Source organism: Macrotis lagotis, chromosome X, assembly GCF_037893015.1.
Source record: "Macrotis lagotis isolate mMagLag1 chromosome X, bilby.v1.9.chrom.fasta, whole genome shotgun sequence".
Lineage (NCBI taxonomy): Eukaryota > Metazoa > Chordata > Mammalia > Peramelemorphia > Peramelidae > Macrotis > Macrotis lagotis.
This window is the reverse complement of record NC_133666.1, coordinates 497,819,789-497,834,446: the sequence shown is the minus strand read 5'-3', so window position 1 is coordinate 497,834,446 and position 14,658 is coordinate 497,819,789. Positions and strand designations below refer to the sequence as shown.

Genomic DNA, 14,658 nt, shown 5'->3' with positions numbered 1-14,658 from the left:
CAAGATATGCTTATTCTTGCCTTGTTGAGATTGTCGCAAAGAACAGGCCTTGCTACATTAAAAAGTACATACTTATTTTCAACCTCACTGAAAATCTCACTGAAATTTATAAAAACAATGAGCCTAATTGCCATAAATAACATATACCAAATATTCATAATTTCCTTCCTTAAATAGCATATATCAGTTAATATATATTATCAAGTCTAATTTGAGCACTTCACCAGAAAATTTGTTTATTTTTGTTCTAATGTTGTACAGACGCTTTATTATATGAAAAGACGACACTGAATAAATCTAAATGGATAAAATTTAATTTCAGCAAAGTTAAAAACTCTTTTGGCTTCCATGCTCAATTAAAAACAATCTTATATAAATTATATAATCTTAAATGTTTTCAAGGCCCAAATAATATAACTTCTTTTTGGTAGTCAGTTCAAATTTTGCTATTGTTGGCTTTCTTTCATGTTGTAACTTCTTTTGCTTTGTTTTTTTTTTTTTTTTTTGCTTTTTCAGGGCAATGAGGTTAAGTGACTTGCCCAAGGTCACACAGCCAGGTAATTATTGCGTGTCTGAGGCAAGATTTGAACTCAGATCCTCCTGACTCCGGGGCTGGTGCTCTATCCACTGTACCACCCAGCTGCCTCACATTCTAAAACTTCTTGAAGTTCATTCTCCTAATTTTTTCCTACTTTTTTTTACAGCTGTCTGCACAGTTATAAATATCTTTAGATTGTATGCTCAAATGCCAGTATCTCTCAATTATCTGTGAAAAAATTATCCATTTTGTAAACTATCAACAGTAAGTTGTTAGCCAGGAAATGAAAACTAAATTTAACATTATTTTAAACAAAACTTGATTTGAAATGTAAATATACTGGGAGAGAGATAGTGAGTAGGAATCACATGTTTCAAAATTATTCTCCCTAATCCCTCTTCCCTAATGTTTGAATTATCCAAGTCACTACTCAGATCTCTTAGGCTAATTAATTGAAATAATTGATTTCTTTAAAATTCTAAAAATGTATAAATCATGATTTGATATTAGAAATCTTCTCAAAAAAGCTTTTCAATTATATTTAGCACGAAGAAAAGGTCAATTGTTTCTTAGACTCTAATATATATTTGTTTGTTGGCTCTAGAGCCCTCTTTCTTTCTCTACATTACTTTCTCTGTCTTTTCCCCAACCAAAAGTTTACCCAAGAATATTCTATGCTTAGAACTATTATTTTTTTAAAAATTAAATTTGACATAATTTTTCATTTGGTTACATAATATGGTGTCCTAGAAAGATTACTGACCCCCTTAAGATATCAGAGAACCTTCATCTATGTGATTTTAGACATCACTTAACCCAGAGAGTTTCCCCATCTACAGAATCAAGGTTTTGAACTCAATGGTTTTTAAAATCATAGATTTAGAGGTGGAAGGGACCTTAGAGACCATTGTCTAACGTTCTAATTTTACAGATGACAAAACCAAGTCCCAGAGAGATCAGCTCTCCTAGCTGCACAGTTAAATCTTTTCTAACTCCTATGATCCTATAATTCTATCATACTCTAAAATATCTGTGTGGTTTTTTTTAAAATACTTATCTACTAGCACTTTATAAAGATAATGGTATGATTTCATAAGTGTCAGGAGGAAATGACTATAAGCTGGCAGGCAAGGCACATGGATAGATGACTGTTGGCACATGTGATTTCTATTTACAGTCACTGGCAAATTAGCAGAAGTGTGGTGAGGAAGGACAATGCATTGCATTTATGTCTTTACATCATTGTTCCTTGCCCAGTATTAATCTGCCAAAGGAAGCATAGCAATGTTGCCAACCTGCTTCCCTCATTGGCTTAAGTCACTCTCATAGAGATGTCATTTGGACAACTCCAGAGTGAGTGGACAATAACAAAAATGGAGAAAAGTTGAAGGAGGAGGGAATGGGGGGTGGGAATTAAAGGATCAAATTTTTGGAAGACTCTAGAATCAGGAATACAGTACTGAGAAAACCCAATTCAGTATTCTCTAGATCCTTGACCCAGGCTACTAGTAATTTGGGATAGCTAGGTGGTTCAGTGACTAGAGATTCAGACCTAGAGTCGGAAGATGAGTCTTCCTGAATTCAAGTCCACCCTCAGACACTTATTAGCCATGTGACCCTAGGCAAGTTCTGTTTGCCTCTGTTTCCTTCTCTGCAAATTGAGAAGGAGAAGGAAATGGCAAACTACTCCAGGATTTTTTGTCAAGAAATTCCTAAAAGGGTCCTGAAGAGTTGAATTTGAAAGTGAAACTAGTGGCTCAAGGGTCACTTAGATTAAGAATCATGGGAGTGGGTGAGCACTGTTTTCAGGTCTATTTGATTCCCCTGTATTTACTCCTTCAGACCTATCACTGACCTTAACTGAATATATGAAGTTAAGATAACGCCAAGTAAGTAGGGACAAAAATAGAACAAAATAATAAACTAGGGTCATTGGAATCTTCAGCATCCCTTTTTTTTTTTTTAGGTGATCTTCCACCCCTAACTCAGATACCAAGTAGCCTATTTTTATCATTATCAAAACTTCTTCAAAAAAGGAAAGAAGGCAACATAGTCCAGTGGAAATCATTCTAGAAAACCTGCATTCTAGTCCTGGCTTTGTCTCTAAGGAGATTATGACTATGGTCAAGTCACAATTTGTCTGTGTCTCAGTTTCTTTAGTTGTAACAAAAGTAGTTGGATTATGTAAACTTTAAGGTCTCTTCTAGCTCTAATAGTCAATAGTCAGACAAATTATTCATACTAAAATGTAACTAATTGTTAAAACTCAAAGTGGGTAGAAAATATGTCTAATTTGGAGTCAGAAAATCTGGGTTTGTATCCCCTCTGCTACTTACTATTTCTTACCCTGGAAAAATCAATTAATAGCTCTAGACCTCAGTTTCCTAATCTGTTAGAAGCAGAAGGTAGGACTAGACGGCCTCTAAGGTCTCCTCTAATCACTAATCATATGATCCTATGTTCAGAATATTACCTTTAGAAGGATTTTTGTTTTAAAAGTCATCATAATATACAGCTATCTAGATCAGGCAGCTGAAGAGGGTCCTTGAAGATTTAGGACCTAGAAAGCAATTAACAGGTTTCTAGAATTCCAGCTAAGTTTCTACCATGGCAGTGGTTCCTAATATCCTGCCCTAGACACTAATTATGTGACTAGGAGCAAGTCCCACAAGTCTGTTTTTGCATCTGTAAAATGGAGATAATACCTTGTAAGTACTTTTCTCACAGGACAATAGTGAAGATGAGATTGTACATGCAAAACTATGACAAACTTTAAAACATTAATGTCAGTTATTATTGGAAAGAGAAAAAGGGCATTTCTGAGTAGGAAAACTTAATGAAGGAAATGTCATTTAAGTTAGCCCTTAAAGGAAGGGCAGGATTCTAATGAGGTAAAAATGGGAAAAGGGGTGGGGGGTGGGGGGGTTCAGGTACAGTGACCAATTAGAGTGAAGTTTTGGATGAATAAAAGAAAACCTCCAAGCTGGTGATCAAAGGGAAATCAAAGCAGAGTGGAATCTGGATCTTGGCAAGTTGGAAAACTCAAGTTAGTGAACTGTCTTGCTCAATACTTTCTCTTTATACTCGGTACACATATCTTAGTTCATAAGTAGCTCAGAACCTAGGACTCTACTCACAAACTATTTTGCATACCCTTTGATCTCTAGTTCTGAACACCTTGGAGCCATATTGCTACCTTGTCTGCATATCTTTAATAGAATGTAATTATTAATCCTTCTCCCCCCCCACATTGCTCTCTAGTACACTAATAATATTTAGTGGTGTGCTTCTTTTTTTTAAAAAAATCCTAAGAATAAAGAAATAAAATTGCTTGTAATGGTCATTACAAAGGCAGTAGTAATCAAAAGTATATATATATATATATATATATATATATATATATATATATGAACAGCTAGTCAGCATGTCCTAAATGTCTCCTAAGCTTATTTTATCTTCTCTAACTAAAGTCTCAAAATGGCCATTATACTCCAGGACCAGAGAACATTCCTTAACCTCAGGAGTCTTTCAGCTTAATATCACTGTGGTTGACTGGGAATTGGCCATCTATCTAGGGAATGTTTCTCCAAGGTTCAACAAATTTAATAAAATTTAAATGACCTATACTACTGTGCTACTAGGCCCTCAGAATAAAAGGATGAAAAGTCAGGCACTTCCTAATGCTCTAATGGAGGCATAGACATTCACATGTGGGTTAAAAATATTAGACTGGCTCAAAACAACAGTGTTCAAAGCTCATTCATTCATTTTACAGCTTAAATCCAAACCTAATCCAATCAGAAAGCCAAGATTATTGGTCAATACAACTTAAACATAGCTATTAATAGCTAAGTAACCATTATCCTTACTTATCCAAAGTATATGGGGGAGAGTTAGGAATACAATCATTATATCAAAAAAAAATTATAATCACCTTGAAAAACAAGTGGATAAAATAAACCCTTTCCTAACTTGAAGGATGGTCAGTAATTCAGTTGAAGAATGGTACATAGGCAGCTAGGTGGTACAGTGGATAGAGTACCAGCCCTGGAGTCAGGAGTACCTGAGTTCAAATCCGACCTCAGATACTTAATAATTACCTAGCTGTGTGGCCTTGGGCAAGCCACTTAACTCCATTTGCCTTGCAAAAACCTTAAAAAAATAAGAGTGATACAGAATCAAAAGATTGATACAATTAAAAAAAAAAGAATAGCACACAGGGCCAGGAGTAGAATTAGATGATGCTGGAAAGATAGAATGGAGGTGATGGGGAACTTCATACCTGGATAGGAGCTTATGCCGAGATAATTAGGTGGAGATTTTCATTAGAAAATGCTAGTTGGAAGTTCAGGAGAGAACTTCAGAGCTGTAAATGTAGGGGTGATTTTTTTTTTCCAGGGAGGAGAGGAAGGATGTGGGGAATGGGAACAGATAAGACTAGTAAAAAGAAAATGCAGAAAATTAAGAACAGAACTGAAGAGCTCAAGAAATATCAGAGAAGCCATTTAAAGAGACCAAGAAGATATAGTAAGAAGTAATGAGAAATGTAAAAGAATGAGAAATGTGTTGTTCTATGAAGAAGGGAGGGGGGAAGGAGGAAGAATATTGAGGATCAAGCAATTGTCAGTGATGTTAGATTAGAAAAAGAGACTAAAAAGTGATAAAGCCTGAGAAAAACTATTTGCATTCGGGACTAAGGTGAACTTTCAGAGGTCAGTTAGCAAAATATAGTGGGGATAAATACCAGTTTTTAAAGAGCTGAGGAGTAATGTGAAGGCAAATTGAATGGATTAATGCTTGAAGGCACCAGGTAAGTGATAGAGAAGAAGAGTTGGAAAAGTTCATGAAAGTTTTTGTTTTGTTTTTGAAGAGGCCTGGGAATGTTATCAAGACATGATGGCAGGCTTCGGGTGGGGGAGAGAAAGGGAAGGGAGCCAAGGAAATAGTTTGTGGTAAGGGGAACATTTAAGGACAAAGGGGTGTTGCATATTGCCTTGGCCTCTCAAAAAGTAGCTGATACTTTCTTTCTCCCTTATTAAAATTCAAAGCTATAACTAGTAACTTTTCTCAATATGACAAGATTATAAAAAGTGAGGTAGGATTCTTCAAGGTCCTGCAACGGGTAGATCAGAGATAAGGAAGAAAAAGTTCTGTTAAGGTGCAAGAAGGAAAGAATGACCAAAGAGATCCATTTACAAGGTAGACAGTCCCTAGACTGAAGGGGGGGGGGGGACATTCCTACAGAGCCCCTTCTTTTCTGGAACCCAAGATTGAATAAAGTGCTAAATCCCCCTTAACTACACAAGGTAACCCAGGGCCTATCCAGCAGTGCTCAGAGCTGGAGGGAATTGGTGCCAGAGTCGCAGACGTCTTGGGGAGAGGGGATTATTGGGGAAGTCTCAAGGGGAAGGAATCATTGTAGGTTGGAGAGGCAGAGCAGGTGAGGCAGTCTCGGGAGGGGAGTCAGCGGCGAGTCAGCCCGTGTGTTTACCTTGTTCACAGGAAGCCGTAGGGTAAAGAGGAGGAGAAGGGTGTGTGAGTGTGTCTGTCCCTCCTAGAGCTGCCTGTCAGTCACCAGCTCCCCAGCTCCAGAGAGCAGACCTAGCCTCTGAGTCTCGGTACTCCCTGCCAAGGCGAGAGCCCTAGGCTGGGGCTGCACGGCGGAAGGTGGCTGGGCACCCAGGAGAGTATCCACCCCTCCCCAGATGTAGAACCCCTCCCCCTCACACACACACACACACACACACACACACACACACACACACACACACACACACACACACACACGACTCCTAGGTCTTTTCCTAGCCCCTCCTCCTCCTGTCCCTGCTGGTGCGGTGCCTTCAGCTCCGATCTTCTCTTCACCCCACCTGGGGGCGGCTCGGCTCCAGGGGGAGAGGTCAGCGTACCTCTCCCCCCATTGCCCCCCTCGCCACCCCCTCGCCCGTGGATGCGGCAGCCCCTGGAAGCAGCCCGAGGCAAGGCGGCGAGCCGAAGACCCGGTGCGCGACCGTGTCGGGTAGGGGCCGGGGAACCTCCAGGGCCCTTTGTCTCCTGCCTCTCCTTTCCCTGGCCCTAGGCAGGGCGAGGGGCCGGGAAGCTGGGCAGTGGGGCGCAATTGGGAGTTAGCTCTCCTCGACCTCCCATTTCCAAGAGATGGGGGGGGGGCAAAGAGAGGAAAGGGGATATTGTCGCCGCGGGCTTCAAAAGCGCAGGATTTCTAATGAGGAGGGGGGCGTCCGAGAGAGAGACCATTTTCCAAAGCCGGGGGGAAGGGATCCCAGCTGGGTGCGAGCGGAGGCCGATACCTGAGCAGCAGTGGCAGCGCAGGTGGCCGGCCGCCTAGGAACGCGGGCACCACCAACCGCTTCCCCAACGGGTGGCAGGGTCGGGGCAGGTGGCGGCCCAGTGCCGAGATGTTTCCTAGGAGATCTCCGCCCCAGACCGCCCGCAGACTCCTTTCTCCGGATTAAAAGGTGTTTTCTGGGAGGCAGGCCGACCTCCTTGGGCTGCAGCAGCTGCTCCGGCCGGAGGAAGGGTCTCCAGTCGCTTGAGGATGCTGGGCAGCGGGTGACAGCGGGCCGCCCACGATGCGGGGGAATTTTCCTAGCGTCCCATCGGGGAGGGTCTGTGTGAGCCCCCCCCCCCCCCGGGCCGACCCTGCCTTGGGGAAGCTTCTCGAGGGGGGGAGTCCGGTGTGTGGCAGAGGTTTGGGGGCGCCTGGGTGCGGAGGGCACCGCAGCGGGCAGCGCGATGGGGCGGACTGATGGGGAAACAATGTATCCAAGGGTCTGGGCGGGTTCGGTGCTTCGGCGGGGCCAGCCTGTGAGTCCGGAGTTTCAGTTCAGGAGCTTCAGCCCCAGTGTTCTGGTGCTGCTTCCGGTTTCAGATTATGGCGTGTCGGCGGAGCTCCGAGGATCTCTTACCAAACTTCTCTCGGGCCCAGAGCTGGGGAGCCGCAGTCCTGAGCAAACCCTTCCCTCCCGCTCTTGCTCGTGCCCCCGCTGCCCTCCCTGGCATCCTCACTCCTCCTGCCTCCCATGTCCTTGACACCTGCAGCACCAACTCTTCTGTGTGTGTGTGCGTGTGTGTGTGTGTGTGTGTGTGTGTGTGCATGGGGGGGGGGTCTTTACCGAGAACTTGAAATGGAAACTTTTTTTACTCGTGATTCTTCCCTTCTCCCCCCCTCCCCCGCCCCGATTTCTTTGGTTTTATTCAATCTAGTCCCTGGCATCGATGAGTCAAAGAACAGCTTCCAAAGGGTGTGTGTCTGTTTTGTTTTTCCATTCCTGTCTCTGACAATTCATGGTTTCGGTAGGTCCCCAAGGAAATCTGTTTGCTTGTGTTTCAGTCATTCTGCAGTTACGAGGGTTACTTTGTAGGTCTTGTAAAGACTTGGCGGCAGTACCTGATTCCTTTCAGGGCCTAGTTGAATCGAGGGTTTGAGAAAACTAGGTGAGAAGGGGGAAATTAAAGTCTTTGAATGTGCCTGGAATTCTTTATAACGCTGGAAGGGTGGATTCGCGTTCTTTCTCTGTTTTGCTGTTACATTGTGAGAATCAACATGTTTAATTTTACTTTGAATTTGAATTTAGATGTGCGTGTGTGCGATTTTTTAAAAGTTGAGATATGGAGGGGGGAGCTAAAATTTTGCAGAGAATTCTCTTGCTGTTCCGTCGTTTGAGGACCCTTCTGGGGGTTTTCTTGACAAAGATACTGGGGTGGGGTGCCATTTCCTTTAACAGTTCATTTTACAGATGAGGAAATTGAGGCAATCAGGGTTAAGTAACTTGTCCAGGGTCCCACAACTAATAAATGTCCGCATCTGCATTTGAACTGCTTTCCACTCTAGGCCGAGCGTACTCCATTGCGCCACCTAGCTTCAGGGGAATCCGATGTAATAATGAGAATAGATTTGGAAGTTGAAGACCTGAATTTTACCACCATCACCCAAACTTTCCATTTCCCTCTCCCGCATAATTATATAACCTTGAACAGGTTCATTCATCTTTCTGGACATAGGCTTTTTCTACAGTAAATAAAGAAGACTGCACTACATGATCCACAGCAGACTCCTAAGGTAAAGTGAAAAAAAGCCCTAGAGTCCTGGGTTCTAAATTCTGGTTCTACCACAGGAGGTTTGAGATCAGGAAAAATCACTTTACTTTTCTGGGCAGCAGATTATGTGTAAAACGAAGACACTTAACTCTTAGATCATATCTGAGGTATCTTCATTTTCTAATAGTCTAAGTGTAAGGGTTTCTAAATTTAAAAAATTATGTGATTTTTATGAAATGGTTATTAATAATCCCTAACAAAGTATATGAGACCTGAAATCAAGAATATGGAATTGCAATGTTAAAATAAATCACTTTAAAATATTTAAAAGTTTAATTTAATCAGAATGCTCAGAGAATGTTTTCTTAATTCAACAGAAGTTAAAACATTTTTATTTTTAACTATTGTTGAAAAATGTCTGCAATACAGTAGTACACAGTCTTCTTTCAGTAAATAGGGAAACTGAAAATAATTAACTTTCTTTGATGACTTAGTGATACAGTGACTCAAATGCAATTCTGAATACCAGTTATATAATTTTGTTTCTTTTGTCAAAAATGAGAAAGTTTTAGACAAACTGGCGTTTTAGAGACTTAAATTTTTTTAAAAATTCCTTTGGTAACATCATTTCCTACACCTGCTACCTGTTCTTATTTTCCAATTGGATAGTGTAGTTACTTTTATACTGTTGAGCTTAATTATTTTGAATATTAATTTTAGCATGTTATCACATAATTTTTTTCCAGAATGATCAAACTATTTAGTCTGATATTGTTTTATATCTTTATTTTTCTAATTTATGCCTTTTTTTAGCTACGGAATAGAAATATTTCAGTTACTGTAGAATTATTTTTTAATAAATAGTTATTAGACATTAAAATACCAGGAGCTCTGCTTTTATTAGTCAATTACAACATACTTAGGAAAGTAGACCTGAGTACCACAAAAGCTATCTCTTAAATGGAGCAATAAAACACATCTTAGAGACCCTAAATGCCATCACTGAGCAAGGATGCCAGATGAGAAACAAATAAATTCTACACATATGATTAAAAATAGCCCTCACACAGGAAGGAATGATTATGAAAGATCAATATCTTAGCTTTTAACAGAACTATGAATTATTTTGCTTTTAAATATTTAAAAATGTTTGTCTTAATTTCTTAAGGGATGAGATTTGTGAACACTAATTACTGAGATTTGTGAACACTAATTACTAAGTTTTCTTCTGTAGGGTACCTAGATAAAAATGAATGGGTTTTAGAACCTTTTGAGGCCCTTAAGAGAATGACATGAAGTCAGGAAATATATACAAAATTAGTAGATATTCTAAAAAAAAAAAAACCAGATTGTTAAAGCACTAATGTAAATCACTAAAACCTGAAACAAGGCCAAAAACTTAGAGGTGAAGAGATGAGTTTTCTATCCTTTAATCTCATCTCATAAACATTAGATTGATACTATATTAATAGTAAAAAAAGAAAGACAATGAAGGTACAGATGTTTTGACTTTTAAAAAAAAGACTATACCCTAAAGAAAAGAATAACTAAGAATAGAAGGGACCATGTTGGGAGGGAAATACAATTCAGTGAATAACTACTGGATTCTATTCAGTTTCTCCAGTTTCATGTACTATTTCTGTATGGGCTATTTTGAGAAAATCAAGAACACTGATTTAAGAAGAAACACCTTGTCTGTGGGTCACCATTTTCTTTTTCCTTTTGGCTTTGACTTCTCTTTGAATCCCATTAAAACAACAAATGTGAGCCCCTTGAGTATCATTATATTTCAAAAAGCAATTAATATGCTACTGACTAATTCACTCAACCCCTTGAGAGACCCAAGAAACTATGCAAGTGGTGGGAGACCTCTATACTAGATATCATTATTAAATGTCTACAATGAGCCCTTTCTCACTCCAGACGTAAGGCAGTCCATGAACAAGGCCTGAAAATAGACCCTTTGTTCATTTCTTATAAGTTATCCATGCAGTAAGGCTGACTTGGAAGGAAGGGATTATAATCTTTGATCCATTTTTATATCTCACCACGAGTAGTAAAAGTTTTGTCAGTCTCTACCCACATAAGAGAGAATCATTTTCATTTGGATTAGTACTGATTGGAAGGGAGAAGAGAAAGAAATCAGCTGAGCACCACACAAAGGGGGAAAAAGTCTTTTTTTTTAAATAACATTGAAGGTCCTTTGAGAATAGGTATTATGGATTTTATTTTTGTCATTGTATCCTTTTGTTAATATAACTCTGATAATCATTTGGGCTGTTGGCTATTAGATTAAGTTCTTGTCTTTTGACATACTTGGTTTTCCAGTCTGTTTTGTACAAGGAAAATGGCTTGGTAGTTTGTTTTAAAATTTAAATGTTTACTATTGAAATACAGACTTATTCCTATATTCATTTTAATGTATTTATTTCTGAAGAAATTATGTGCCTTGAAGCATAGAAATATATGTATGTATATATATATATATATATATATATATATTTACTGAAATTTTATTGAAGGGTTTATTGAAGGAAATTTATTGTGTTTGGTTCTCATTATTTGTTAATCCCCATTGAGTTAAATTATATCAAAATTTTTATTTATCAAAAAAATGGCTTTGGGGGCAGCTAGGTAGCACAGTGGATAGAGCACCAGTCCTGGAGTCAGGAGTACCTGGGTTCAAATCCGGCCTCAGACACTTAATAATTACCCAGTTGTGTGGCCTTGGACAAGCCACTTAAACCCATTTACCTTGCAAAAAACCTTAAAGACTATGAAATGATAGTTCCAAAATATTTTTAAGTATTAATGAATGAAGGAATCCTTATCCCTTCAAAATATTAGAAATTAAGTTTTCCATATCAAAGAAACTTGTAGAACTTAAAATATTGACTTGACACTTGAAAACTATATATAGACATATGTGTCTATGTACATTTCTATATCTATATATGTTTGTATTCATAAATGTTCAAAGCCTTAAACATAGTTACTGTTGCTTTTTTATCTATGAATATCAACTCTTCAAAGTCCCAATTCTTATATCCCCAGCACTTATCATAATGATTAATAAATAATAGATATTTTAGTATTTGTTGAATGTTGAATGCTGAATAAAGAAATTATTCTTAGGAACTTTTATTTCTATGACTATGAGCCAGTTAGGTGGTGCAGTAGATAGAGTGCTGAACCTCCAAAGGATCTGAGTTCATATGTGGTCTCAAACATTAATAATTATGAGACCATGAACAAGACTTTCAACTTCTATTTACTTCTCTTTCCTCATCTATAAAATAAAGATAATAATATCCTTCTGGGATTATAAGAAACTAATGAGATGATAGCAGAGTTTGGGGGACATAGTAGGTGTTATAAAAATATTATCTATTATTATTATTATTATTATTATTATTATTATTATTATTAACCTCTAAAGAACAGTATAAAATTAAGATGAGACTCCACTTTGGCACAAAAGAATTTCCCGACTTAGAGGTAGTTCTTTTGGGAGAGGAGGAAAATTTTTATCTTTTTTTGTTTTTGTTTTTGTGCAAGGCAGTGGGGTTAAGTGACTTCACCAAGGTCACAGGTAGGTAATTATTAATTGTCTGGGGCCATATTTGAACTCAGGTACTCCTGACTCCAGGGTTGAAGCACTATCCACTGCACCACTTAGCTGCCCCAAAAGTTTACGTTTTTAAGAAAGAAAGAAGGATAATTCAAAATAAAAGTGAGAAGAAGAAATTACGGAAGCAGTTCCATAAAAAAAATAATAAAGACTGAAACTAATCTAAATAATCAGTGCCTTTGACACTATATGATTTCAGAGGAATAATGTTTTCTAGAAATGTATAACTGAGCCATTAACTTAATAGTTAGTTTGTTTCAGGGGAGTTATCTGTAGTTATAGTTGATTGGTTCTTCTTGTTGGAAGTGTGTTTCCAATTAGAGTTCCTTGTGGTTAGTATTCATTTCTTCTCTCTGTCATCATCATTAGTAAGACTATAAAATTGAATCTTATTTCAAATTCAATTGAATCCATTTCAAACATGTTGAAACTTTGTTTACAAAGTAAATTTGGTTTGCACATCTAGATTCTTCAAGTATGAATTCTACTTGAGATTCTTCAGAGATCTTTGACACTTCCTAATAAATATAACTTCATCTATTTGGAATTTAAAGTACTTCATAGCATGACCCCCTTCCTACCTTTAAAGTCTTCTTAGATATAGTTTCCCCCAGCTCCTCCCCATAAGTCTAAGATCAAGCTACGCTGTCCAATGTAGCATTCAGAACACAGAACTCTCATTTTCCACTTCTGTGCCCTTATACTCAGTAACCTCCATGCCTGGAATAGACTTCTTCCTTTTAAGTTTCCCTGTCTTCTATCAAAAATCCTTTCTCATTTCCCACTAGCTTCTAGTTTAGCTTCACGTACCATTTTATGTGATTAATAGGAAATTCGATCATTTAATTATTTATTTATTGTTTCTTTCTGTAGAACATAAGCTCTTCTAAGACAGACTGCTGTATCTTCCTATATTTTCTGGTACTTAGCAAAAATACTTAAGAAATACCCACTGACTGACTTTTGCCTTGTGTAAATAAAAAAAAAGTATTAAGTCATTAGGAGAATTCAGGTTTAAAGATTAGATCCATATCAATTTCCTGCTATCCAGCTGGAATTTTCCACCAAGAAAACCCCCTAGCTTTTAAGCCAAAATAGAAGTATTTCAATATCTCGCATGAGAAAAGGAAAATAAAAGCCTTATGGTCATCATCTCTTCCTTATGTTGAATACATAAAAAGACAACATAACTGCCAACTTGTATTTATCAAATCTTCTATCTTCTTATAAGAACTGAATTATTCTCTAATATAGGCTGATGTTTTACTCTCAAATACAATTTTCAGTTGTCAATGTTTGGAATTTATTCCTTTATTTTTAAAAATAAAATTATTTAATTTTGATTGTAGGTTTGATTTTCATTGCATTATCTATTATCAGTTCTTTTTACAGTTTTGGTTTTTTAATAAATGAATTCCTGCAGTGACTTGAGTGGGATAATTTAAACTGAAGCTAGGCACAGAACAATTTTACCTGCTGATGTAGGTTTATTTACTTAATTTTTTTTTCTTGTGAGTAAGGTAATCCTAGTAGGTGGAATAAAGTACAGAATCCGGAATCAGGAAGATCTGACTTCAAATAAGTTCTCACTAGGCCTGGATCCCTGGGAAAGTCACTTAACCCTGTTTGCCTCAGTTTCCTTAATTGTAAAAAGAACTGAAAAAAGGAAGTGGCAAACCACTTCAGTAAGCCCCAGAAAGGGATCACAGAGTTGGACATGACTGAAAAATGACTAAATAACAAGTACAGACATATAGTAAGTCATAAATAGGACATTTACTAAAAAACTCAGTTTCAGGAAGTGTTTTCTAAGACCTACCACAATGATTTGGAAGGAAAATTTCATAAGTCTCTTGACTAGAGGAGGAAGGGGCCCTTGAGGGGATGGAATCTGAAGGGAAAGAGATAGAAAAATTGATAAGATAAATTATCTGGAAAAGTTTGACAACATAAACAGTCTCCAGATGCCACAATGGTTTTTTGAACCATTAATTTCAATCTTATCTAGTTTCATGTTATATCTTGGTTATTTACATAAACAAGTAAATATTGAATGGATGGGTGATCTATCCCATATGCTCAAACTTGAAGAAATACTCAGGAAACCTGTATCTTGTGACAGTAATAGAAAAATTCAACCTAGATGAGATAACTTCCTTCTAAGAGTCTTTCTGGTCTGAATCTTTTCCTTTCCTAATAGATACAGAAACTACTCTTGATAAAACAATAACAGCAACAAAAGGTTTCAAAAGCAAACTAATATGAAGGAGAGTAAATGTTCTCTGTGCTTCAAAACCAAATAATTTATTAGTAGTTTTCCCACAACATGTCAAAAATAAACCTTAGGAAAAACTCAGGAAAAAAAATAACTTCCAGTTATAGGTTAAAAAAATTTTTTTTGTCAAATAGACCTATTTTCCACCTTTGTCTA

The 14,658-nt window shown here is 37.9% G+C and overlaps 1 protein-coding gene and 1 long non-coding RNA gene across 8 annotated transcripts in view; one reads left to right on the top strand and one right to left on the bottom strand.

Moving 5' to 3' along the window:
- Positions 1–7,638, bottom strand: part of LOC141500001 (uncharacterized) — a 49,799-nt gene extending 42,161 nt beyond the window's left edge. The window contains exon 1 of the long non-coding RNA XR_012471822.1: positions 6,847–7,638. This is a non-coding gene — a long non-coding RNA (uncharacterized LOC141500001). The remainder of the gene's footprint in view (positions 1–6,846) is intronic.
- LOC141500000 (myelin basic protein-like) overlaps positions 6,123–14,658 on the top strand; it is a 198,436-nt gene continuing 189,900 nt past the window's right edge. The window contains exon 1 of one of the 7 annotated variants that reach the window (XM_074202845.1): positions 6,123–6,540. The gene's annotated coding sequence lies outside the window, so the exon portion shown is untranslated. Of the gene's footprint in view, positions 6,558–6,893; positions 7,015–7,088; positions 7,109–7,322; positions 7,801–7,832; positions 7,853–8,012; positions 8,619–14,658 lie in introns of those variants that run through there. The other 6 variants (XM_074202842.1, XM_074202844.1, XM_074202849.1 and 3 more) reach the window with 6 other exon arrangements.